Source organism: Vipera ursinii (genome assembly GCF_947247035.1).
Source record: "Vipera ursinii genome assembly, chromosome: W".
In the NCBI taxonomy this organism is placed as follows: Eukaryota; Metazoa; Chordata; class Lepidosauria; order Squamata; family Viperidae; genus Vipera; species Vipera ursinii.
Window position 1 is genome coordinate 17,984,168 of NC_139522.1, and position 24,898 is coordinate 18,009,065.

Sequence of the window (24,898 nt, forward strand, 5' to 3'; positions counted from 1 at the left end):
GCTCATGATATTATCTCAGCCTGTCCTTCTTGCTCCTTCTCCCCCCTCTCTTTTCCCTTTGATGCTGTTAATCCAAGAGGAACTGAGGCCAATGCCCTCTCGCAGATGGATGTTACTCACATTCCGCAATTTCCTCCAGCTTCCTATCTTCATGTATGCATAGATACTTATTCTGGCTATGTGTGGGTTACCCCCTTCGCGGCGAAACTGCCTCTCATGTTATTCAGCACCTTCTCGCTGCCATGGCTGTCATGGAACGACCACTTGTCTTAAAGACAGACAATGCTCTTGTATATACTTCTAATGCTTTTTCTCAATTTTGCAGCACTTGGGATATTTCTCTCTGACATGGCATTCCATACAATAGTTCAGGCCAAGCTATAGTGGAACGTGCACATCGTACATTTAAAATTTTGTTGTTTAAACATTTAAAAGAAAGGGGAATTACTCCCTCAGATCTTAAAACTTTGATTCCAGTATTGGTATTTACTTTGAATCATTTAACGATCACTAATCAAGCTTCTACTCCTGCAGAGAGACATTTTAGGAAGGAGCTTCCCCTGGAACGACCACAAGTGCTATATAAGGAGCTGCCTGACTGAACCTGGAAGGGACCAGCTGAATTGATTACTTGGGGAAGGGGGTATGCATCTGTTCTTACTCCTACAGGACCGGTGTGGGTGCCTGCCAGGTGTGTGAAGCCATTCCGAGCCAAATATGAGCTGGCGCCAGAGGCTGAGCAGTCCGCTCCCAGAGTTCAATTTAGCCCTGACATTGAACCCGAACCCAATGGGTGAAACACCAAGAAGGCGTAAAAGACCTTCGCGGCCAGCAGGAACTCAGCCACCAGTGACATGGGGAATGTTAAAAACACTCAGTGCAGATGCCCTTCGTGACCTTACTACTGCGCAGCTAGAGCCGACCCCAGAACTTTTCCTGTTGGCAATTATTGCGCGACTTAACACCAATTCAGCACTTGAACTGTTGCTGTGTTCATGTTAGTTATGACTTACAAAGCCCTTCATGGCATGGGTCCGGATTACCTATGGCAACACCTGCGGCCGGCGTCAACTTCCCTCCGTCCAGTGTGCTCCCACAGAGAGGGCCTCCTCAGGGTGCCGCCGATCAAAGAATGCCGATTGGTGACCCCCAGGGGGAGAGCGTTCTCTGTGGGCACGCCAGACCTTTGGAACCGCTTACCGGTTGAGCTCCGGATGGCCCCCGACCTTCGCTCCTTCCGGCGCGATCTCAAAACATTCTTTTTCGAAGAAGCTGGCCTGGTCTGACGGGATGGGGTTGGGTTTTTAAAACTAGTTTTAACTTTAATATGTATTGATTTTATGGGCATGATGTTTAATGGTTTTTTAATTTTTGTATTCGACTTTTATTGTGTATTGCCCTGTTCACCGCCCTGAGTCCTTCGGGAGAAGGGCGGTATAGAAATCAAATTATTAAATTAAATTAAATTTTTTGGTTTTTATTCCTTCAGCTGTAGGAATTCATGAAGATTTAGCAAATAGAGGACAATTCAATTTGTGGCTACAACTGGCCAATATTTCTGGTCAGAGTAATTTTTGCTTAAAAATGTCTGCCTCTGCTCATGAAGTTACTAGCTCTTGCATTGTTCCTGTCTGTGCTCCAGCTACTACTATTCAAAATTATACTCTTTTTGCCAATTTTAATCTATCTGCCAGATTTAGTTTGGTTTAAACATTTATTTGTTTATGGTATCTTAATTATAGTTATATTGATTAGTTTGTGTTGCTGTATCCAATGTATTCCCTCTTTGCTAGCATTGTGCCGTTCACTTATTGTTAAACGATCCCACACCTCTGCCTTCAATGCCAAAGATTTACACATTATGCAAGCTTATCTTGAACATTCTGCTTCTGTCATTAAACAAAAAAAGGGGACGTGGGAACGGCCAGAATTTGGCCTCCCAAGAATTTGGCTTCTCAGCCTTCAGCTTTCCCAAACCCCCTTATTGGCCTCCACATGAGTTACAGTGATGAGCATACTCTCCTGGCTCACAGGCTGGCATGTGGGAGGTTTGGGAAACACTATGATAGAGCTTTCACATATATCTTTTAGTATCTTGTTTTTGTAATGATCTCATAGGCACCTGAGAAGTTCTCACTATGTATCCAATTATCTCTATGTATCCTATTTTGTATGAGATTGATGGAGTTTTTGTAATGTTGGAATTCAGAAGAGGGAGGTGAATAAAAGTTCAGCGGGCAGTTGCTCAGGAGGGTTTTTTGGTGAGACGAGGCTGCCTGGCTGGTTCAGAGCATCTCTATCGACCCGGGTCTGAATTCTTTTCCCTTCAGTACACAAAACTAGATTATGTTATAAGAAAGTTTTAAAATATTAACAAATAATATTAAATAATACCTGACGCACGCGTAAAAATCAAGCTAGGGTGGAGGGGTGGAGCTGCCCCAGGTGCCCTGTACCCGCTTACCTTAGGACCACTGCAGCTGGACCTCCCATGCCCCGACACCTGTTGCACTGCTGCTCAGACAGGCAATACTGAGCTCCTCTGCCCAGAGAGGGGCTTCTGCAGGCTCCACCTCTCTGCAGGGAGAGGTTTGCAGTCCCTGGCAGGGGCTCTTTAGAAAGCTACCACAGCCCTCACCATTATTCTCAGCACACTGTCACCTTACCTGCAGTTCACTTTGGGCTCCTCGGCACCTTTGAACAGCAGAGGCTGAAGGATCAAGCTAGAGACTGGTCCTGCAGGATTCGGGCCATGCTCAGAAAGGGCCCTTCTTGCTGCTGGGACTGCCGCTCACCTTCCTCCTCTGCCAACTTCACCTTCTTGCCAGGTACCAGGCCAGCTTCGGCAGCACCAATCATGCCTAAGATGCCTTTCTGACTGGCAGATGCCCCCAGGCACCCCGGTTCCAAGCTGTCTGGGTCAAGGAATGCGTGAGCAAGCTGCTGCTGGGCTCCTCCTGGGTGTCCATAGTTTCCGGATCCAGGCTGTCATAGGGCTGTTGGGTTGGGGGGAAGAAGATTGCCGGAGGACCCTCCAGATGCTGCAGACTGGACGCCATTCGTTGTAGGTCTAGGTGTGGCTGCAGCCCAGGAAAATTTTCCACACTTCCTCCACCCATCTCGTCCTCTTCCTCCAGCTGCAGGCCTCAAGGCTCATTGCATTGATTGTGCCACTGCTGCTGCTCATGGCTTAACGCTGCATGGCTCTTCATGCTGCTTTTCTGGCATTGCTCGTTCTCATGGATGTTACAGAAAATATCAGGTGCAACTCAGAAATTGCCAAATGTGCAAACTAAATTAATGTTGGTGTGTTAGTAGAATTGCAACATATTCTGTATTCTATCCTCAGGTCTGACTTCTGCATCTTAAAAAAACTGGCATAGCAATGTAGTGTCCATCCCATATTTTCAACAACCATTATCCTTGGCAATATGCATGGGTTTATGAGTCAAGACACCTGAAGGATACTGTGGGAACTTCTATACTGTCATGTAAAAGTACTATTCACCAGTTCCTGAGCCAGCCTAAAACTATCTGTCTTGAAATGCCCTGCTCCCATTGGCAATCCCTTTTCTGCCTCAGGCACAATGGTGGCAAATGGTTGGCTATATTTATGGTGTAAAGGACATACTAAGGAGAGTATTTATTTCCTTCTCCACTACTAAATGTCAGGTGGTGGTGGGAAAATATCCACCAAACATTCTTTTTAATTCAAGATTAGATTGGAGCTGGGGAGGATGCAAATGAACTACAGTAGATCAGAGGGCTTAGCTATGCTCTGAGTTTACACAAGTGTTTTGGATTAGGTGTGTTTAAAGGGCATAATATCAGCTGATAATTGGATTGGACTTGAAGAAAGTTTTGTGCTATTCTCCTACAGCACTAAACTTGTGTGTCAATGCTGCAAACATCAGATGTTCTTGCTTTGACAAAAGATGAAGAAGCAGCTATTTCATATTTAAAACTTGTGCATTACTTTTAGAGCTAGAATCAGTTGATGCTGGGGGGAGGAGGAGGAATGTCTCTCAGGGCTGTTTTGAAATAAGAGAAGATAAGAATTTGGCGGGTTGTCTAACAGAAGGGAAAACTGACCCTTCAAACTAATTGGAGAATGTGATTAATGACAGCAATGAAAGGAGGAGAATTGTGTTTCATATTATTGTGCTTGTTAGATGTTTAGTGCCAGCCATTGGCAGTTCCCCAAAAGGGTCATCAGATGGAGGCAAAGAGGCTTCTTTGCTTCCACTGATGAGCCAAGGGTCTCAGACCTGACAGCCCCATTGGAGAGAGAGTTTTATGGTCAGGGAGGGACCAAGACCCCCCATAAATACCTCTGCACGAGGGGCTGCTCTTTGTTCTAGTTTCTAGTTCTCATTCTAACTTCTACCTCTACTCCTAGCTCTCAGTCCTTCTCTTGTTTTAGTTATGTAATGCTAGCTTGTTTTATTTTATTTCTCTCTCACATGCAGGCATGAATGCTTTCATGCCAAGTATTTCTTTCTCTTTGATCTATCATGAATAAAGCTAATATGATTGCATCTCTGCGTGATGCCTTTAACGATTCATCGTGAGATCACCTCACAAGTTGGTAGCAGAGAATGGTTAAAGGTGCTTCCAAGCAAAGGCATCACGCAGAGATGCAATCATATTAGCTTTATTCATGATAGATCAAAGAGAAAGAAATACTTGGCATGAAAGCATTCATGCCTGCATGTGAGAGAGAAGCAGACCTGACATAGCTTTAGCTGTGAATCTATTGTCCAGGCACGTGGAACGCCCAAAGGAATTCCACTGGACTGCTGTTAAAAGGGTGCTTAGATACCTAAAGGGCACGGCTGATGCTCTCCTTATGCTAGAACCAGAGAAGGGGAAGACGGCCCAGCTCTCCGCTTACTCAGACGCAGACTGGGCTGGCGACACCAAAACTAGATGGAGCACTTCTGGTTTCCTCATATTGCTAAATGGCTGCCCAATACATTGGCATGTTAGGCAGGAAAAATTTATTTCTTGCTCCACGGCCGAGGCTGAATATGCCAGCCTGTCAGACACGGCCAATGATTTGACTTGGTTCAATGAGCTGATAACAAGCATCTGGGCATCTCCCCCTCTGCCCATCCAAATTCTAGAGGACAACACTGCTGCAATTGCAATCTCGGAGGCTTATGCAGTAGGCTCTAGATCTCGCCACATAGACATACGCTATAAAAATGTCAGGCAGCTTACCAAAAAGGGTTTTATACATGTTGAGCACTGTAATACAGCTGACCAGATAGCTGATCTGTTTACCAAGCCTGTTCCCATTGACCGGCACAACCTTCTGTGTAAGCGTTTGTGTTTGGCCTTCTGAATGTTTTTATGCATGTCTATGACACCTGCTCGCCCCTCACATACATTCACTGGTCCCTGTCATTGGCTGGCAAGAAGGGGAATTGTTAGATGTTTAGTGCCAGCCATTGGCAGTTCCCCAAAAGGGTCATCAGATGGAGGCAAAGAGGCTTCTTTGCTTCCACTGATGAGCCAAGGGTCTCAGACCCGACAGCCCCATTGGTGAGAGAGTTTTATGGTCAGGGAGGGGCCAAGACCCCCCATAAATACCTCTGCACGAGGGGCTGCTCTTTGTTCTAGTTTCTAGTTCTCATTCTAACTTCTACCTCTACTCCTAGCCCTCAGTCCTTCTCTTGTTTTAGTTATGTAATGCTAGCTTGTTTTATTTTATTTCTCTCTCACATGCAGGCATGAATGCTTTCATGCCAAGTATTTCTTTCTCTTTGATCTATCATGAATAAAGCTAATATGATTGCATCTCTGCGTGATGCCTTTGCTTGGAAGCACCTTTAACGATTCATCGTGAGATCACCTCACAGTGCTAAAGGGAGGTGAATTCAGATTCCACTTCCAGCAAGCATTGCTGATGTTATAGGGCTCTAATAAAAAACTTTTAAGGTAAACAATGCCTCAGAGTCCTTTGAAGAGCTCATCCATCGGAAACTTGACATCAAGCTGAAATCCACTAACTTTACAAACTAACTTGGGGGTCCCGACCTCCTGTTGCTGTCTCCAAGTTTGGGAGACAGGCTGACAAAGAGTCAGGGAAGATTCCATCATGGAGGAGGAGAAATTGCCTGAACTCAGCTCCCTGGCAGCAGCAACCATCCCAGGGGGGGAAGGGCCAGCAAAGAAGCCAGTAGGAAAAGAGTTTCAGCAATCCTCCCAGCTGGGAGCTAGACCCAAACAACCAGGAGAATTGGTCTGGTCGTCAGAGTGGATTAAGCCCAGTGGAGACTCCAGACACCCCAAAGCGGCCTTGCCATCCCCAAGGGCTTCAAAGGCAGAGGAGGCGACAACAAAGAGACAACTCCTGCACATTGCATTCCCCAGACTGGGGGGGAGCTGCCAGGCCATCTGAGATTGAATACTTGGGTGAGTGGAAATATCCTTCTGCAGCCCATAGCCAATCAATTGACTATCTAGCAGAAAGGTTTGAAGAGCTAGAAGTGAGGAGCGCAGAACACCTCCTGCCGAGAGAGGCCTCCAGCCCCCCTTTCGCAGAGCTAACAGCCCTCCAACCCCTGGAGTCCCCTGCTAGGGCATCCAGTGCCACAGAGGAAGAGAACCTAGGACCCCCGCAGCAGTGGGGAGTATGGCAACCCCCACAGAAGGAGGGGCAACAACCTCTGGACCTACATCAGCTAATAGAGGCCTTTCAACAGCTTGGGGTGATGCAGAAGCCTGGAGAGCAACAGCTAGTTGGAGGATGACAACTCCATGGAGGCTGGTCACCACCCCCAAGCACCAAGCAACCACTGAGGGGCCTGCAATTGAGGGAGGCGCCACAGCACTTGAGGCAAACACGTCTCCTAGTAGATCAGCAGCAGAGGGTGCCACAATTCCCTGCAGTCCAACAAAAGAGTAGATGACAGCAACCCCCATCTAACAACCATTGAGGGGCCTACAGCAGCAGGTGGTGCCACGACTTCCCACCAGCCAACAGCAGCCTCCCCTCAGACAGCCACAGCAAGGGGAGCAGCAGCAGGGCCCAAACGTTCAACCACTAGGCATACAGCAGCACCAATGGGGTAGCCAGCAACTGGGGGTCCAACAGCAGCAGTGGGGGCCCTGGCAGCCATTGAATCAACAACCAGGATGGGGCCAGCAGCAACTGGGGGCCCCAGCAACCAATGATGAGCCCACCCTTCAGAGCAACTTTCAATGGGGACCCAGAAAAACTGATTTTTTTCCTCAACCAAGTACGCTCTCACTGGGCCTATCTCTACCCAGACCCAGGTGCTATGATCGATGTGATTGCGTCCAGCCTAGAGGGAGAAGCATCTGAATGATTAAACAATTTATATAATGAGCAAACCCCTGAATTGGAGGACCCCCACCTTTTCCTCCTCGGGCTGAGAGAAAGATTTGAGGACCCATCCATTGCCCTCAAAGCAGAAGAACAAATCCACAAGATAAAACAAGCTGGCCGACCTGCCCTGGAGTACGTGTGGGAGTTTCGCAAGATTGCCGGTCGGATAGAGACATGGCCTAAGCAATCCATAATTCATCATTTGAGAGAAGGGTTGGACGACCACCTTTCTCAGGCATGCATCTACCGATCTGTACCTGACCAGCTGCAAGAATGGTACCAGGCAGCGGTGAAATTAGATGTCCAGCTCACCTGCTATAAGAAGCCTCTCCCACCCGAAGCTGCGCCAAAGCCATAACCCAAACGGCTACCCCCCCCGAAAACCTCCAACGACTGCTACTGCCGAAAGACCTAGGCCACCTACAGGCCTGCCAATCAAGTGCTTTTGATGCAGACAGCAGGGACATCGAGCAGTGAACTGTCCAGTTCCCTACCTGCAACACCAGATTAGACTGGAATCAGCAACGAGGAGGAGACCTGTACAGCAGCCACCGAGAGAAAAGTCCAACTGGGCTACCCAGGAGCCCATTGTCCAGGTTACATCGCCCACCCAGGAGGACGCTGGCCCACTGACTGGACCCGCACCCACTCTACCTGCCTTTGACAGCGACGATGAAGGGGAGAATGACCCGATGGTGAGTCGACACATCCCACCTTTTTCATTCCCTGCTAAACTCATAATCCCTAAGTCAGGGGCACAAGTAGACCTGAAAGTACTAGTCGATACTGGCTGCTCCCGATGCATCATTAGCCTGTCATGTGCCCTGAGACTGGGCATATGGGCTAAACCGCTCTCCAAACCTGTGAGGTTTGAGCAAGCTGATGGCTCCCTAATGGGAGGGACTTTAGTCACGCAATTAATGGAGCCCTTGCGCCTAAAAATAGGTGAGCATTGGAAGTTTATTCACTTCCTGGTGGCTCCAAAAATGACTGAGACTGTGATCGTAAGACTAGCCTGGTTAGACAAATGTAAGCCATTTATCTGGTTGGAGAAAGGAATGAGAACTGTGAGACTACCCATAGGGCCCGATCCCCCCATTGATTCAAAAGATGTTACAGGGGATTTTAGGCCACCCAATGAGCAAGTGCACATGGCTGCCTTATGGCCACCAGGCGAGCCACTCATTCCCAGTGAGTACCGGGACCTAGCAAAGGCATTTAGTGAGAAAGAATGTGATACCTTGCCTCCTCACCATCCCAATGATTGTTCCATTGAACTGTTACCAGGGGCCAAACTCCCCCGACCAAGAATGTACGCTATGAGTAAAATTTAAGATAATGCAAGATGTACGTGAAAGAGGTGGTCTTAAAATGCCCAATTTTAAATTATATTATGAGGCTGCTGCTTTATCATCAATTAGTGATTGGTTTAATTTAACACAAGGGAGATTATTAAATCTCGAGGGTTATGATTTGTTATTTGGTTGGCATGCATATTTATTGTATGATAAGAAGGTGGATAATGTTTTTAAGACACATATATTAAGGTATGCTCTGTTGTGAGTTTGGAAAAAATATCGATATAAGTTAAATTATAAAATACCAATTTGGGCAATACCTAAACATGCAATAGAAAATATAAATGTGGGATTTAAACATGATGTGACTACATATAAAGAAATTCTTAGGATGGAAAGTAATGTGTGGCAATTGAAGCCATATAATATTTTAAAAGAAGGGAAAATAGTACAAACCTGGTTCCAGTATGGGCAGTTACAAGCTAGATGGAAGAAAGATCAGAAAGTTGGTATTTCGATAACTGATGAAATTTTTTTTTCTTTTAATTCCATTTATATCATGCCCTTCTCCGAAGACTCAGGGCGGCTTACAAGCTTAGCAGTAGCCTTCATTCTATGTATATGCCTGCTTATTAGGGCTTTCACCCCCCCCAAGCGGCATTATTACAAAGTCAGCTTAATTGCCCCCAACAATCTGGGTCCTCATTTTACCTACCTCGGAAGGATGGAAGGCTGAGTCAACCTTGAGCCTGGTGGGATGCGAACCTGCACTAATTGCAGGCAGCTGGTGTTACTTAAGGAGGCATTAGCCCACTGCTCCACCAAGGCTCTAAATTGGTTAAACAAATTGGTTAAACAAATTAGAGATCAAGGTCAAGCACATATAAGAAGGATATATAATGCATTGATAGAAGTAGACTCAGAAACGGAACTTGTTAAAGATTGTATGATAAAATGGGCCCAGAATTTTCAGGACGTCATAACAATGGATACTTGGGAAAAGATATGGGTTAGAAATGTATAATTTACACAGGCTCAAAATTTAAGAGAGAATTTTTATAAAATGTTTTATAGATGGCATTTAGATTCTAAAAAATTAGCAAGTATGTATCCCAACTGTCAGCCTAAATGTTGGAGGTGTGGTTGTGATGATGCAACGTATTATCATATATGGTGGACTTGTAAAAAAGTCAAAGCATTTTGGATTAAAATTTGGTGGAACATGCAGAAGATATTTAAGAAAAGGATAAGGTTTTCTCCACAGTTATTTCTGTTGGGTATTATTACAGATTGTACTGTTATAGATACTAAATTGATGTTGAATTTAATTATGGCAGCAAGACTTTTAGTAGCGCAATATTGGAAGAAGGAGGAACTGCCTACTATAGAAGAGTGGACTTTGAAAGTTTCAAACCTGGTGGAAATGGCAAAGATTTTAGCATATTTGAAAGAACAGTTGCAACAGAGATATATTGTGGAATGGAGAAGATGGATTGAGTATATTCAGAATAAATATGGGACTAAAAAGTTTCATTTAGCATATGAATAATTACTAGTTTTATATGATGTATTATTAAGTATTCATTATTAGTTAGTTATTTAGTTATGTTTAAGGGGAGTTAAAGTGCGATAGAATTTAATGTGTTTTTAGTTAGTTAGCATATTCTAGCTTTAGTTGGTAAAAGTTAATACCCTGTATTCAGCTCTGGGAAGTCGGGGGGGAGGCTGAGGGAGGGTAAGTGGGGGGGAGGGGGAGGGCAGGAGTTTATGTTTTAAAAATGTATTCTAAAACTTTTGAATAAAAAAAAGAATGTACGCTATGTTCCCCCTTGAAATGGAGGAGATGCAGTGATATGTGGATACAAACCTAGTGAGGGGATTCATTGAGTGGGCCAAGTCTACCGTGGGAGCCCCTGTGTTGTTTAAAGAAAAAAAAGATGGGTCTCTTCATCTCTGCATGGACTATAAGGGTCTTAAGGCTGTGAGTGTGGAAAATAAATACCCTCTCCCCCTCCTGAAAGTCTTACTAACCCACCTGGTGAAGGGGAGCGTCTTCACTAAATTAGACCTGAGAGAAGCATATTACCAGGTGAGAATAAAGGAGGGGGATGAGTGGAAAACAGCCTTCAACTGCCCCTTGGGAAGCTACCAGTTCAAAGTCATGCCATTTGGACTGCAAGGGGCCCCAGCCATATTTATGCAGTTGATTAATGAGGTCCTATATGATCATTTATACAAAGGGCTTCTGGTGTATCTTGATGACATCCTGATATACAGTATGAATATGACTGACCATAATAAAACTGGTCAGAGAAGTGTTAAAGAAACTATTGAATGTCAAACTTTATGTCAAATTGTCGAAATGTGAATTTCACCAAACTCAATTAGATTATCTTGGCTATAGAATTTCCAATGAGGGCATTGAAATGGACCCAGCCAAAGTGAAAGCTATAATTGAACAGCAGCCCCAAAAGACTCTCAAACAGCTCCAGAGCTTACTAGGGATTGCCAACTTCTACCGTCAATTTATTCCCTCTTTTGCTGAGATTGCTGTACCTCTTACAGAACTACTCAAAACAGGTAAAAGAGGAGAAAAAACGCGACCTGGCCAATCACTAGTATGGACTATGAGTTATCAGACAGCTTTTGAGAAATTAAAAAGACTATTTGCTGTTGAGCCAGTTCTAAAGCACCCCTGCCCAGGGGAGCCCTTCGTAATTCAAGCTGACACCAGCGACGTGGCAGTTGGAGCTGTATTACTGCAAAAGAATAAAAGTGGGGTCCTGCAACCTTGTGCCTACACCTCTAAGAAATTCACTGAAAGCAAGAGAAGATGGACAGTTTGGGAGAAGGAGGCCTTCACAATTAGATGGGGGCTATTAAACTGGCGACACTATCTAGAAGGGAGCAAGCTGCCTTTTGAAGTATGGACAGATCACAAAAATTTAGAGGCACTAAAAACTCCCCGCAAATTGTCCCCAAAGCAAGTGCGATGGGCCCAGTACTTTAACAATTTTAATTTTACTCTAAAGTATATACCACGAAGAAAAAACTTACTAGCTGATGCACTATCAAGATTGCCCCTGTACAAAAGAGAACACAAAGAAGTTAATGAGGCAATTATCTCCAGTCCACAAACTGCAGCCCAACTCACGCCTCACAGGACCCCTAATCCTGGTGACCCCAGGGTAAAGAAAATAAAATGAGAACTCCTCACCAATCAATGGTTCAAAGACAATCAGACGTCCCTAACATGCAGGGATGGTCTGGCTTACAAGGGGGGGGGGGAACTGTACTTCCCTGAAGCTCTCTGTCTTAATGCTTTCAAACACAGCCATGATGTCAAACAGGCTGGACACTTTGGATATCTAAAAACTACATCTCATTCGCCGGCAATTTTGGTGGCCGGGACTAAAACGAGACATGGAAAACTATGTCAGGAGCTGTACTGTATGTGCCACCATGAAAAGAATCCCAGGGAAAATCCTTGGGCTACTTCGGTCGGTGGCAGTCCCTTCTCAACCATGGGAAGAAATAGCTATGGACTTTTTTTTTAAATCCCATTTATATCCCACCCTTCTCTGAAGACTCAGGGCAAATCAATGTGCTTAGCAATAGGCTTAATTCTATGTATATGCCTGCTTATTAGGGCTTTCGTCCCTCCCCAAGCGGCATTATTACAAAGTCAGCTTATTGCCCCCAACTTTATTGTAGACCTACCCAACAGTAGAGGAAATACTGTCATCTGGACTGTGATACATCTGTTTTCGAAGCAGGCTCACTTTATCACCTGTAAAGGACTCCCATCTGCACAACGACTGACTAAGTATGACTTAAAGCTGCCTTTGATATGGGCCAGAGACCAGGTGAAACTGACATTATGAGTTCAGGCAGCAAAAAAGAGATTGTTGGGCAATGATGTTGCTGTGGTTAAGTGCAAGTGAGGAATGATTCTGTGTTGCCTATTCCTGCTCAAGGGAATGTACAGGGTTGGATCTCATGAGAACCTTTGGAGCTGTGGCTTGGATTTTTCCCCCCACCAAAATAATAATAATAATAATAATAATAATAATAATAATAATAATAATAATAATAATAATAATAATAATAATAATAATAGACTTCCGGGTGGCAAGGCTCCATCGATGGTGGCCATTCCAGCCGTCAGCCCCGTTGTTTTCCGTGGAGCCACTAAAAACAGCAACAATCAGCTGTTTGGCGGCTCGGAAACCCTCTCCTCAGGAGAAGAGGGGGGGTGAGCGTTTAGGTAGAGGTAGAGCTCCCCTACACCACCAGAGCTCAAATTCTGGTGGTTGAAGTGTGTGAGCCCACCCGAAGCCTGAATTTGCTCCAGACTCCGGAACTCCTCTGTTCCAAGGCTTTGGAGCAGAGCAGGACGCTGCAACCATCCCTGCTATCAATAATTAATTGTGGATTACCTGGATGCAGGCAGAGCTGTGCAGGAGAATACTGTAATAGCAAGTATTTGAACTTTGAATACTTTGAGAGAAAGCTGCAAGCGGTGTGGAAAGTGAAAGTGCATAATAGAAATTAACTGGGTGTTAAGATGGCTTCTAAACCAACTAAAGTTCCTAGAAGTGCTGGTGCTTCACCAGTTCAGCATTCTTTGTTACAGGCTTTGATGCCTCCTCCTGTGGCACCCGCACCCGCACCCGCATTAACAATAAAAGATTTACAAGATGCTTTACAAGATGCTTTAAAAACACAATCCCAAAAAATAGCTGAACTTATTGAGGAGAAGAATACTGAAATAAGAGCAGACATTTTGGCTGCATTTCAAGGGCTTGCAGTTTGTATTGAGCATTTGGATGATCGCGTGGAAGAGCTCAGTCAAAACAATATGAGATTAGATGCTAAAATGTTGGATGCTGAAAATGTGATGGAAAAGATCGATGATGATGTAGTTATGATACAATATAGAGATATGGAGTTTGCTTTGAGGATCAGAGGTTTGAAAGAAGATCCTAAGGAAGATTTGAAAGAATTATTGGCAAAAGCTCTTGAACCGGTTTTGGAGCGTCCAGCAGAAGATATTATGGGGGATATAGACAAAATATTTTGTGTTAACTCTTGGATTGCAAGACAAAGAAAGTTACCTAGAGATGTGGTGGTTTATTTTACAAAGAAATCAATTAGAAATGTGGTCATCCAAGCCTTCTATAACAACAGATTTACAGTTGCTGAGCAAGAAGTTTTAATTCTGAAAGAGATTCCTCCAAGAATTTTAAGGAAAAGAAAAGAATTTGCTTTCTTGGCAGATGAATTAAAGAAATGGCAGGTTCAGTTTAGATGGGAGATTCCAGCAGACATGGCGGTGATGTATGCAGGCACGAGATATCGTCTTAATACAGTTTTGCAGGCACGAGATTTTTATTCTAATATTTTGAAAGCAGGTTCTCCGCCATCTTCAGAATTTAAAGGAAGGAATGGTGAAGGAGAGCGTCTTTCGCAAATGGAGAGTATACAAGGAGCTGAAGGAGCTACTCTGCAGAAGGATAAAGAATCCCAGCAAATCACAGAAGTGGATCAGTCCCAGGTGCCAACAGAAGAGGTTAGAGAACAAAGAATGACACGGGCTGCAATTAGACGAATGAGACAAGAACAAGAACAACAGAAAGCTACAATTATATCTCAAAAACCTACTTACAGTGAAGCAGTGGGAGAAGCGAAACTGAAGAGAGTGCAGGTGGTCTTGGAAGAGGCGCTCCGAAAGCTTCAGGTCACAAAAGATGGTGACAAAGTTTCTAACGTGGAATATTAACGGATTATATTCCCCGCACAAGAGAAAGAAAGTATTTCAGTATTTAAAACAATTTAGAAATGATGTTATTTGTCTACAGGAAACGCATATTCGAGCAGCTGATCAAAAATATTTGATAAATTTTAGGCTGGGTACACAGTTTATTGCGTCTGCTCCAGACAAGAAAAATGGAGTAGTTATTTATGTCAAGAATAACTTAACAGATAATTTAATTGAAACAGATAAACAAGGAAGATATGTTATAATTGAATTATTAATAGAAGGCAAGAAAATACTTTTGGTTGGATTATACGCTCCTAATCAACAGCAAGGAGAATTTTATAAACTATTACATAGCAAGATAACTCAATGGGATTATAAATCCTGTATTTTTATGGGAGACTGGAATGGTGTTTTGGATGTACAGAAGGACAAAAAAGATCTTTTTAGAAATATACCAAGTCATGCTAGATTGCCTAAATCTTTTTTTGAGATGAAAGACGATTTGGAATTGAGAGATGTTTGGAGAGAAAGAAATTTGCAAGAAAAAGACTTTACCTTTTTTTCCGATAGGCATCAATCTTTTTCCAGGATTGATTTTGTATTAATTACTAATGATTTTTTTTCTAGGATTAAGAAGATAAAGATATGTCCAAGAACTATATCAGATCATAGTCCAGTATGGTTGGAAATAGAAAAAGACAATGGAGACAGGCGGTCTTGGAGGCTAAATGAAAATTTGTTTAGATATCAAGAAAATGTGGAAGAGTGTAAAAAACAGATGAAAGATTTTTTTAATATGAATATGTACAAGGGTACTTCTATTGAAATGGTTTGGGATGCAAGCAAAGCTTATATGAGAGGAGTGTTAATATATTTGAACAATAAACATAGACGTAAACGTAAGCGAAAAGAATTAGAGGAGGAAATTAAGAGGAAAGAGAAGGCTTTAATTTTGAATCCATCTGATAGGAAGATTAAAGAGGTAATTACTTTATTAAGAGGCCAGTTTGATATGTTGATGGCAGATCAAGTGGCTACCAATTTACGGTATGTTAAACACAATACTTTTCGTAATGCTAATAAGTCGGGTAGGTGGTTAGCTTACTTGTTAAGGAAGAAACAAAGGTCACGTAATATAGATAGAATAGATTACAAGGGTAAAGTGGTGTTTCAGCAGAATATTATTAAAAAGGCCTTTGTTGATTTTTATTCTAAGTTGTATGTCAGGGACAAGATTCAAGATGTAGATATAGATAGATATTTACGAGAAGTTAATATCCCTGTTCTTACACAAGAGCAAAGGGAAGGGATGAATCAATTGATAAATGATGAAGAAATTATTTTAGCAATTAAGCAATTAAAGGTGGGGAAAGCACCAGGAACAGATGGTCTGACTGCCGTCTATTATAAAGTTTTACAGTTAGAAATAGTGGAACCTTTAAGAGAACTGTTTAGGACAATTCAATTGGGAGGAGAAGTGCCTCCATCGTGGAAAACAGCCTTTATATCATTGATTCCGAAGGAAGATCAAGATATTACTCAAGCCAAAAATTATAGGCCAATATCGCTTTTAAACACTGATTATAAGATATTTGCAAAAATCTTAGCAAATAGATTAATGAAGGTAATGCAGCAAATGATTCATAGTGATCAAACTGGATTTATAAGTGGTAGACAAATGAAGAATAATGTGAGACATATTGTAGACTGATTGGAATTTTTGGATAGAAATAACCAGGTCTCTGCAGCGCTGATCTTTTTGGATGCTGAAAAAGCCTTTGATCAATTGGACTGGCAATTTTTATTTAAGGCATTGGAGAAAATGGAGTTTGGGGATAATTTTTTACAACCTATTAGGGCAATATATCAGAAGCAAACAGCTCAAATAATAGTTAATGGTAGTTTGACAGAAACATGTAATATTGAAAAGGGTACAAGACAGGGGTGTCCGTTGTCACCTTTGCTGTTTGTTTTAACATTGGAAATATTATTGATTAAAATACGAGATTCAAATAAAATTAAGGGAATTAAAATAAGAGATCAAGATTGAGAGCATTTGCGGATGACCTGGTTATTACAGTAAGTCAACCGACTTACTCAGTTTTAGAATTGATGGAGATAATAACGTCATATGGAAAAGTTTCTGGATTTAAGATAAACACGCAAAAAACTAAAATACTGTCTAAAAATATGACTATAGAACAAAAGGTTGTTTTAGAAGAGTTAACGGGATTTGAAATACCATATTTTCTGGCGTATAAGACGACTGGGCGTATAAGATGACCCCCTATATTTCCTGTTAAATTATAGGGTTTGGGCTATACTCGCCGTATAAGACTACCCCTCTTCCAACGCACACCAAATAAAAATTAAAAAACATCAGATTTGATTTTAATATGGTAATTTTAATTCAAATGCTTATGACATGCAGGTACTTAGTAGGAAAACTGTCACTTATAAACATAAGGCTGTTTGTCATCAAACATGTAAACATAAAACAGTGCAAGTGGATTAAACATAATAATAATAATAATAATAATAATAATAATAATAATAATAATAATAATAATAATAATAATAAGAAGAAGAAGAAGAAGAAGAAGAAGAAGAAGAAGAAGAAGAAGAAAAAGAAGAAGAAGAAGAAGAAGAAGAAGAAGAAGAAGAAGAAGAAGAAGAAGAAGAAGAAGAAGAAGAAGAAGAAGTTGGAAGGGACCTTGGAGGTCATCTAGTCCAACCCCCTGCTAAGGCAGGAAACCCTATACCATTTCAGACAAATGGCTGTCCAGTCTCTTCTTAAAAACTTCCAGTGTTGGAGCATTCACCACTTCTGGAGGCAGGTTGTTCCACTGGTTAATTGTTCTAACTGTCAGGAAGTTTCTCCTTAGTTCTAGGTTGCTTCTCTCCTTGACTAGTTTCCATCCATTGCTTCTTGTCCTGCTTTCAGGTGCTTTGGAGAATAGCTTGGCTCCCTCTTCTTTGTGGCAGCCCCTGAGATATTGGATCACTGCTATCATGTCACCCCTTACCCTTCTCTTCGTTAAACTACACATACCCAATTCCAGCAACCGTTTCCTATTTTCCTAATTCACTTTTTCACTTTTCCTAATTCACTCTAAAGCTTTCCCTGCGCAGAGCCTTAAGTAACACCAGCTGCCTGTAATTAGTGCAGGTTCGCATCCCACCAGGCTCAAGGTTGACTCAGCCTTCCATCCTTACGAGGTAGGTAAAATGAGGACCCAGATTGTTGGGAGCAATAAGCTGACTTTGTAATAATGCTGCTTGTGGGGGGGGGGTGAAAGCTCTAATAAGCAGGCATATACATAGAATGAAGGCTATTGCTAAGCACATTGATTTGTGCTTTAAATTGTAAGCCGCCCTGAGTCTTCGGAGAAGGGCGGGATATAAATGGGATTTAAAAAAAGACCAAATGGGAGATCCGCTCCAGGTTTTCCAGCCAGCCCGCCCAGTTCCTGAGTCAAATGTGTCCTTAGAGCTAAGCAGCTGCTCTGGCTGCGGCATTCCCCACCTGCCTTTCAAGTTTGGATAGACTACAGCTGCTCTTCAACTTTAGAAGGAAAGACGCCCAGACCCCAGCCTGTAAAAAATCACAGACTGCAGCTTCTACTCCAATTGGTCCCACTTTCCCTGCGCAGACTAAATGGGAGATCCGCTCCAGGTTTTCCAGCCAGCCTGCCCAGTTCCTGAGTCAAATGTGTCCTTAGAGCTAAGCAGCTGCTCTGGCTGTGGTATTCCCCACTTGCCTTTCAAGTTGGGATAGACTACAGCTGCTCTTCAACTTTAGAAGGAAAGACGCCCAGACCCCAGCCTGTAAAAAATCACAGACTGCAGCTTCTACTCCAATTGGTCCCGCTTTCCCTGCACAGACTAAATGGGAGATCCGCTCCAGGTTTTCCAGCCAGCCCTGTCCCTAAAGTTTCAGCACCCAGCGTATAAGACAACCCCTGACTTTTGAGAAGATTTTCATGGGTTAAAAAGTAGTCTTATACGCCAGAAAATACGGTAGTTAAAAAAATTAAATATTTGGGGGTATATCTTTCGGCTTCAAATGTAAAATTATACAAAAAAAAATTATGAATTGTTATGGTCAAAATACAAAAAGAGCTAGATAGTTGAAAAAAAATTACAATTATCCTTATTGGGAAGAATTGCAGCAGTTAAAATGAATGTTTTGCCAAAAAATTTATTTTTGTTTCAAATGATACCTATACTTAAAAAGGACTCAAATTTAGAGGAATGGCAGAAAGGTATTAATAAATTTGTTTGGGCAAGGAAAAGACCACGAGTTAAATTTAAGATAATGCAAGACGTACGTGAAAGAGGTGGTCTTAAAATGCCTAATCTTAAATTATATTATGAGGCTGCTGCTTTATCTTCAATTAGTGATTGGTTTAATTTAACACAAGGGAGATTATTAAATCTCGAGGGTTGTGATTTGTTATTTGGTTGGCATGCATATTTATTGTATGACAAGAAGGTGGATAATGTTTTTAAGACACATATATTAAGGTATGCTCTGTTGCGAGTATGGAAAAAATATAGATATAAGTTAAATTATAAAATACCAATTTGGGCAATACCTAAACATGCAATAGAAAATATAAATGTGGGATTTAAACATGATGTGATTACATATAAAGAAATTTTAAGGATAGAAAGGAATGTATGGCAATTAAAGCCATATAATAGTTTAAAAGGAGAAAAGATTGTACAAACTTGGTTCCAGTATGGGCAGTTACAAGCAAGATGGAAAGAAGATCAGAAAGTTGGTATCTCGAAAACTGATGGAAATTTGGTAAAACAAATTAGAGATCAAGGTCAAGCACATATAAGAAGGATATATAATGCATTGGTAGAAATTGACTTAGAAACGGAACTTGTTAAAGATTGTATGATAAAGTGGGCCCAGAACTTTCAGGAGGTTATAACAATGGATACTTGGGAAAAGATTTGGGTCAGAAATGTAAAATTTACACAGACTCAAAATGTAAGAGAGAATTTTTATAAAATGTTTTATAGATGGCATTTAGACCCTAAAAAATTAGCAAGTATGTATCCGAACTGCCAGCCTAAATATTGGAGGTGTGGCTGTGAGGATGCAATGTATTATCATATATGGTGGACTTGTAAAAAAGTTAAAGCTTTTTGGATTAAAATTTGGTGGAATATGCAGAAAATATTTAAGAAGAAGATAAGGTTTTCTCCACAGTTATTGTTCTGTACCAGCCTGCTACCGGCCTTGCAGAAAAGGCAACCCCTTTACAAACGGCAAGAGGCTGGAATGACGTCTGCCAAATTTATTACAAAAACAAACAAGACACGAACCAAGATACAGGAGCTTTGAAACACTATCTGAGCGGTTGCTTTCAGCAAACCAGCCCTCCCCACACAAGTCCTTTATAAAGAGTTCAGGGCATGGCTTCTCTCTCCCTCCTTCCGAGAAGCCCCATTGCCTTCCTCTGTTTACTCCTACTTGACTGCCTCCTGCGTCGGGCATCCTTGAACAGGGCCAGCTGTGGGTCATCTTCATCCACACTGTCAGGCTCACACAGCTGGGTCTCCATGGTGACCAAGTGGGAGGGGCCTGCCTGAGGGCTATCATCAGCAAGGTCTTCAACACCCCCCTCCTCCTCTGAGTCGTCCGACCCAACTGCCGAACCCACAGGCTGACCCTGAATCACAAGACTATCCCGCACGGCAGGGCCCTTCCAACGGGTCTGCCGATCCGGATGCGGTTGGGATGGAAATTGTTCATGAAAAGTGGTCACCAAAGCAGGGGCATGAACGGTGGTTGCGTCTTCCCAGGTGAACTACTCTGGTCCGTAGCCTTTCCATTCAATCAGGTACTGGAAACGACCTTTCAGCCAACGGGAGTCCCTGATGCTGGCGACCTCGTACTCGGGGGTGCTGTCTCCATCACGAGGTCCTGATGGGGGAGGTTCCGCTCGGCGGAGTAGACAGGCCGGTTGCTCAGGGACCAACAGAGACCGATGAAAGACTGGGTGCATGCGCAGGGAACGTGGCAGAGTTAAGCGATAGGCGACCGGATTGATGACAGCCTCGACTGGGAATGGTCCTAAATATCGGTGATCTAACTTTCTCACCGGCCGTGTTGACGGTAGGTTCCTGGTGGACAACCAGACCCGATCTCCCACCGATAGTGGAGGCGTATCCCACCTTGACCGGTCAGCAAACCTTTTGTAATCGGCCTTGGCCTTCTCTAACTGACGTCGCACCAATCGATGGATCGCCTGTAACTCTGCCATGAAGTCGTTCGCTGCCGGCTCTGGTGAGTCCACGGGAGAAAGGGGGAAAAACCGGGGGTGATATCCCACATTGGCCAAGAACGGTGTCATCTGTGTGGAGGTGTGCTGCGAATTGTTAAATGCAAACTCAGCTATGGCCAGATAGTCCACTCAATTGTTTTGCTGCAGATTGACGTAGCAGCACAGATATTCCAGAATACCGATGACCTTCTCGGTTCCCCCATCAGTTTGAGGATGACGCGCGGACGAGAGGCAAATCTTGATATCCAACGCATGCATCAACTCCTGCCAGAAGCGGGATGTAAACTGGGCCCCCCTATCAGAGACGACTCTATCAGGGAGGCCGTGCAGCCGAAACACCTGCTGAATGAACATACGACTAGTGGCGCGGGTTGACAGTAAGCCGCGACAGGGGATGAAGTGCGCCATCTTGGTCAGCATGTCCACCACCACATACACTGTCGTAAAACCAGAGGATGGGGTAAATCCGTCAAGAAGTCCATGGACACAGCCCCCCAGGGTCTTTTGGGTGTCGGCAAGGGCTGCAGTAATCCAGGCAGGGCCCCTGTCGCTGACTTGGCCTGTCTGCATGGGATGCAGGAGGTGACATAGGACTGGACGTCGTGTCAGACCCGGGGCCACCAGAAGGTACGGGAGACCAGGTTCAGGGTCTTGAACAGGCCAAAATGCCCCGCCACCGGGTTATCGTGACACTGGCTGAGGATGAGTCCCCTGAGTGGCCCTCCCGGAATGTAGAGCCAGTCACGATAATACAAGAGTCCATCCGTGACCGTCCAAGGAGAATCTGGCCCCACCTCCTCCTTCCGCTGAGCCACCCACACCTCCTCCTGCTGAGCCTCCCGGATCCGAGCCCGTATATCAACCGGCTCCTGCACTGCAGCAAAAGACTCGACGGGGATCACTGTCTTGGGCAGAAGCTTGTCTTCCACTCGGGAATATTCGGGCTTCCAGGACAGAGAATCCGCTCTTTGATTGTGCCCGCTAGGTATGTACCGAACTCGGAAGTCGAACCTCGCAAAGAAAAGAGACCACCGGATCTGGCGTTGGTTCAAATTCCGAGCGGTCTGCAGGCTTTCCAAATTCTTTTTTTTTATTGAAGAGTTTTACAGTACATTTTATTTATAAAAAAAAAAACCCTCCCAACCCCCTCCCCTCTTCCCAACCCTCCCCAACACTTCCCTCCCTCCCCCTCCCCCCTCCCCGACTTCCCAGAGGTAAATACAAGGTATAGAAGTACAAACAATCATAATCTACTGTATGCAAACAACAATAGACTATTAAATCTATCGCACTTTAACTCTTATAAAATGACTACAAGCAGTATAAATATCACATCAGCAGTTATTCAAATGCTAAATGAAACTTTTTAGTCCCATATTTATTCTGGATATAGTCAATCCATTTTTTCCACTCCACCATATATCTCTGTTGCGAATGGTCTTAAAAATACGCTGAGATCTTTGCCCTTTCCGCCAGGTTGCAAACTTTTAAAGTCCATTCTTCTATAGTCGGCAGTTCTTCCTTCCAATATTGCCCTACTAAAAGTCTTGCTGCCGTGATTAAATTCAACATCAACTTAGTGTCCACAACAGTAGTGTCAGTAGTAATGCCCAGTAAAAACAATTGCGGACAAAACTTTATCCTTTTCTTTATAATAAATTATTATAAAAAGTTGCTGCCTGAAATGATTGAACCCTTAAAGATCTTGTTTAATGAGATTCAGACTGGAGGCGCAGTTCCTCCATCATGGAGGACAGCTTTTGTATCGTTGATCCCAAAGGAGAATCAAGATCTTACTCAACCTAAAAATTATAGACCTATATCGCTTTTAAATACAGATTATAAGATTTTTGCTAAAGTATTGGCTAATAGGTTAATGCAAGTTTTGAAACAAATGATTCATAATGATCAATCGGGATTTATATCTGGGAGGTATATGAAATATAATGTAAGACAAATTGTTAACTTGCTTGAATATTTGGATAAGAACAACCAAGTCTCCGCAGCATTGATATTTTTGGATGCAGAGAAAGCCTTTGACCAATTGAATTGGCAATTTTTATTAAGAGTCGTTGAGGAGATGAATTTTGGAGAAGGTTTTCTACATGCTATTAAAGCTATATATCAACAACAAACTGCACAAATTATAGTTAATGGGGGATTAACAGAGACTTTTAAAATTGAAAAAGGTACAAGACAGGGTTGCCCCCTATCACCATTATTGTTTGTTTTAACATTAGAGATTTTACTAATTAAAATTTGAGAGTCCTCTTTGATAAGGGGAATTAAAATAAAACAGAATGATTATAGATTGAGAGCTTTTGCTGATGACTTGGTTGTGACAATATCCCAACCGTTACAGTCGGTTATAGACTTGATGGAAATTATAATTCAGTATGGTAAGGTTTCTGGGTTTAAGGTGAATAGTAATAAGACTAAGATATTATCCAAGAATTTATCTATGAGTGAAAGGGATATGTTATCTGAATTAACAGGTTTTGAAATAGTGAAGAAGGTTAAATATCTAGGAGTATATATTGCAGCCTCAAATGTAAAATTGTATAAGAATAATTATGAAACACTATGGTTGAAGGTACAAAGGGACTTAAATAATTGGGAAAAATTACAATTATCATTACTGGGAAGAATTGCAGTTGTTAAAATGAATGTTCTACCAAAGTTTCTCTTTTTGTTTCAGATGATACCTATATTGAAAAAGGATGCCAACCTTGATCAATGGCAGAAGGGTATTAACGAATTTATCTGGGCGGGGAAAAAACCAAGAGTTAAATTCAAGACTTTACAAGATGCCAGGGAAAGAGGGGGACTCAAGGTGCCGAACTTGAAATTGTACTATGATGCGGTTGCCTTGACCTGGGTTAGTGATTGGCTTAATCTAACTAACAAGAGAATACTGCATCTTGAGGGATGGGATTTGGTATATGGATGGCATGCATACTTGCTTTATGATAAGAAGGTAGACAGGGCTTTTAAATCTCATATTCTTAGAAGTGCTTTATTGCGTGTCTGGAAAAAGTATTATTATTTTTTTTTAATTTAAAAAGTTTTACAATACATTTTGACTTTAATCCCCCCCTCCCCCACCCCTATCCCTCTCCCCCACTCCCTCCCCCCCCGACTTCCCAGAGCTAAATACAGGGCATAAAATCAAAAAACAAACATAAACACCCCTATATTATCAACAATAAACTATAAATTCTATCTCTCTCTAGCTCATATAAAATGAATACAAACAATATTAATATTACAAATAAAGTAGAGAAGAAAAAGAGGAAAACAAAAAAAGATCTTTACTCAAAATAAATTTTCTTAATCCCAGTCCTTATTCATATTAATTTCAAAAAAAAGGGAAAAGAAAAAAAAACTTTCACCTGCTATTTGCATTCTCCCACCTTTCTCTAATTTCCAAACAAATTCTCAGTTACGCACCAAAAGCGCTTATCTCTGTTAATCTTAATAATCTCCAACCAAACTAAACTATAATCTAAAATAGTTCTTGCGTGTATCACGCCAAATGTCTCACAGTTCCAAATCATCCTTAAGTTCAAATAAAAGTTCAAATAAAAAGAGTATATATATAAAAAATTTTTTTAAGCAATCTCTAAGACAACTTGTTATTAATTAGGTGCTTACATACCCACTCTTAGTTCAACACATACTTTAAGTCCGTAACCCTAATATACTTTTCTAGCAAGCAAATAACATCAATCTTAAATTGTATAAAATATTAAAAAAAAAGAAAAAAAAACTTTCTTTCTCCTCTATAATAATTTTACTCCATTGACAGTCTAATCTAAAAATTTAATCAGCAATCTTAACACCCCAAAACTTTTGGAGCACCTCTGATAAAGACCCAACCCCATTTCCGCCCCACCCAAGATGGCGGACGTGCTCGGCTGAGCTCTGCGAGCACCAGCTGTTAGGCGTCCCTTGGGAGCCCCTCATGAGCCTTCGGGCTTTTTGAGTATGGGGATTGAGGGGTTGGGGAATTAGGCAGCGAGACAACTAGGAGGTCGACGAAGCTGGCAAGGACTTACTCCATCTGCTGAGCTGCCCGTCTGCTGGCCCTGCTGTTTTTCGGCTGCTTCCTGTTGTCCGCCGGCTGTTTCTCTTTGCTGCCGCCTTTTTCGGACTATTTACGGCTGCTTGGGGC

At 42.5% G+C, this 24,898-nt stretch overlaps 1 pseudogene across 1 annotated transcript; it reads right to left on the minus strand.

Annotated features, from left to right (window-relative positions):
- Positions 1 to 2,614: 2,614 nt before the first annotated feature.
- LOC310648216 (immediate early response gene 2 protein-like) lies at positions 2,615 to 6,930 on the minus strand (annotated as a pseudogene). Its single transcript has 2 exons — positions 6,685 to 6,930; positions 2,615 to 3,137 (listed from the first exon to the last, which is right to left on the minus strand). The product of its transcript is annotated as an immediate early response gene 2 protein-like (transcript).
- Positions 6,931 to 24,898: the final 17,968 nt, after the last annotated feature.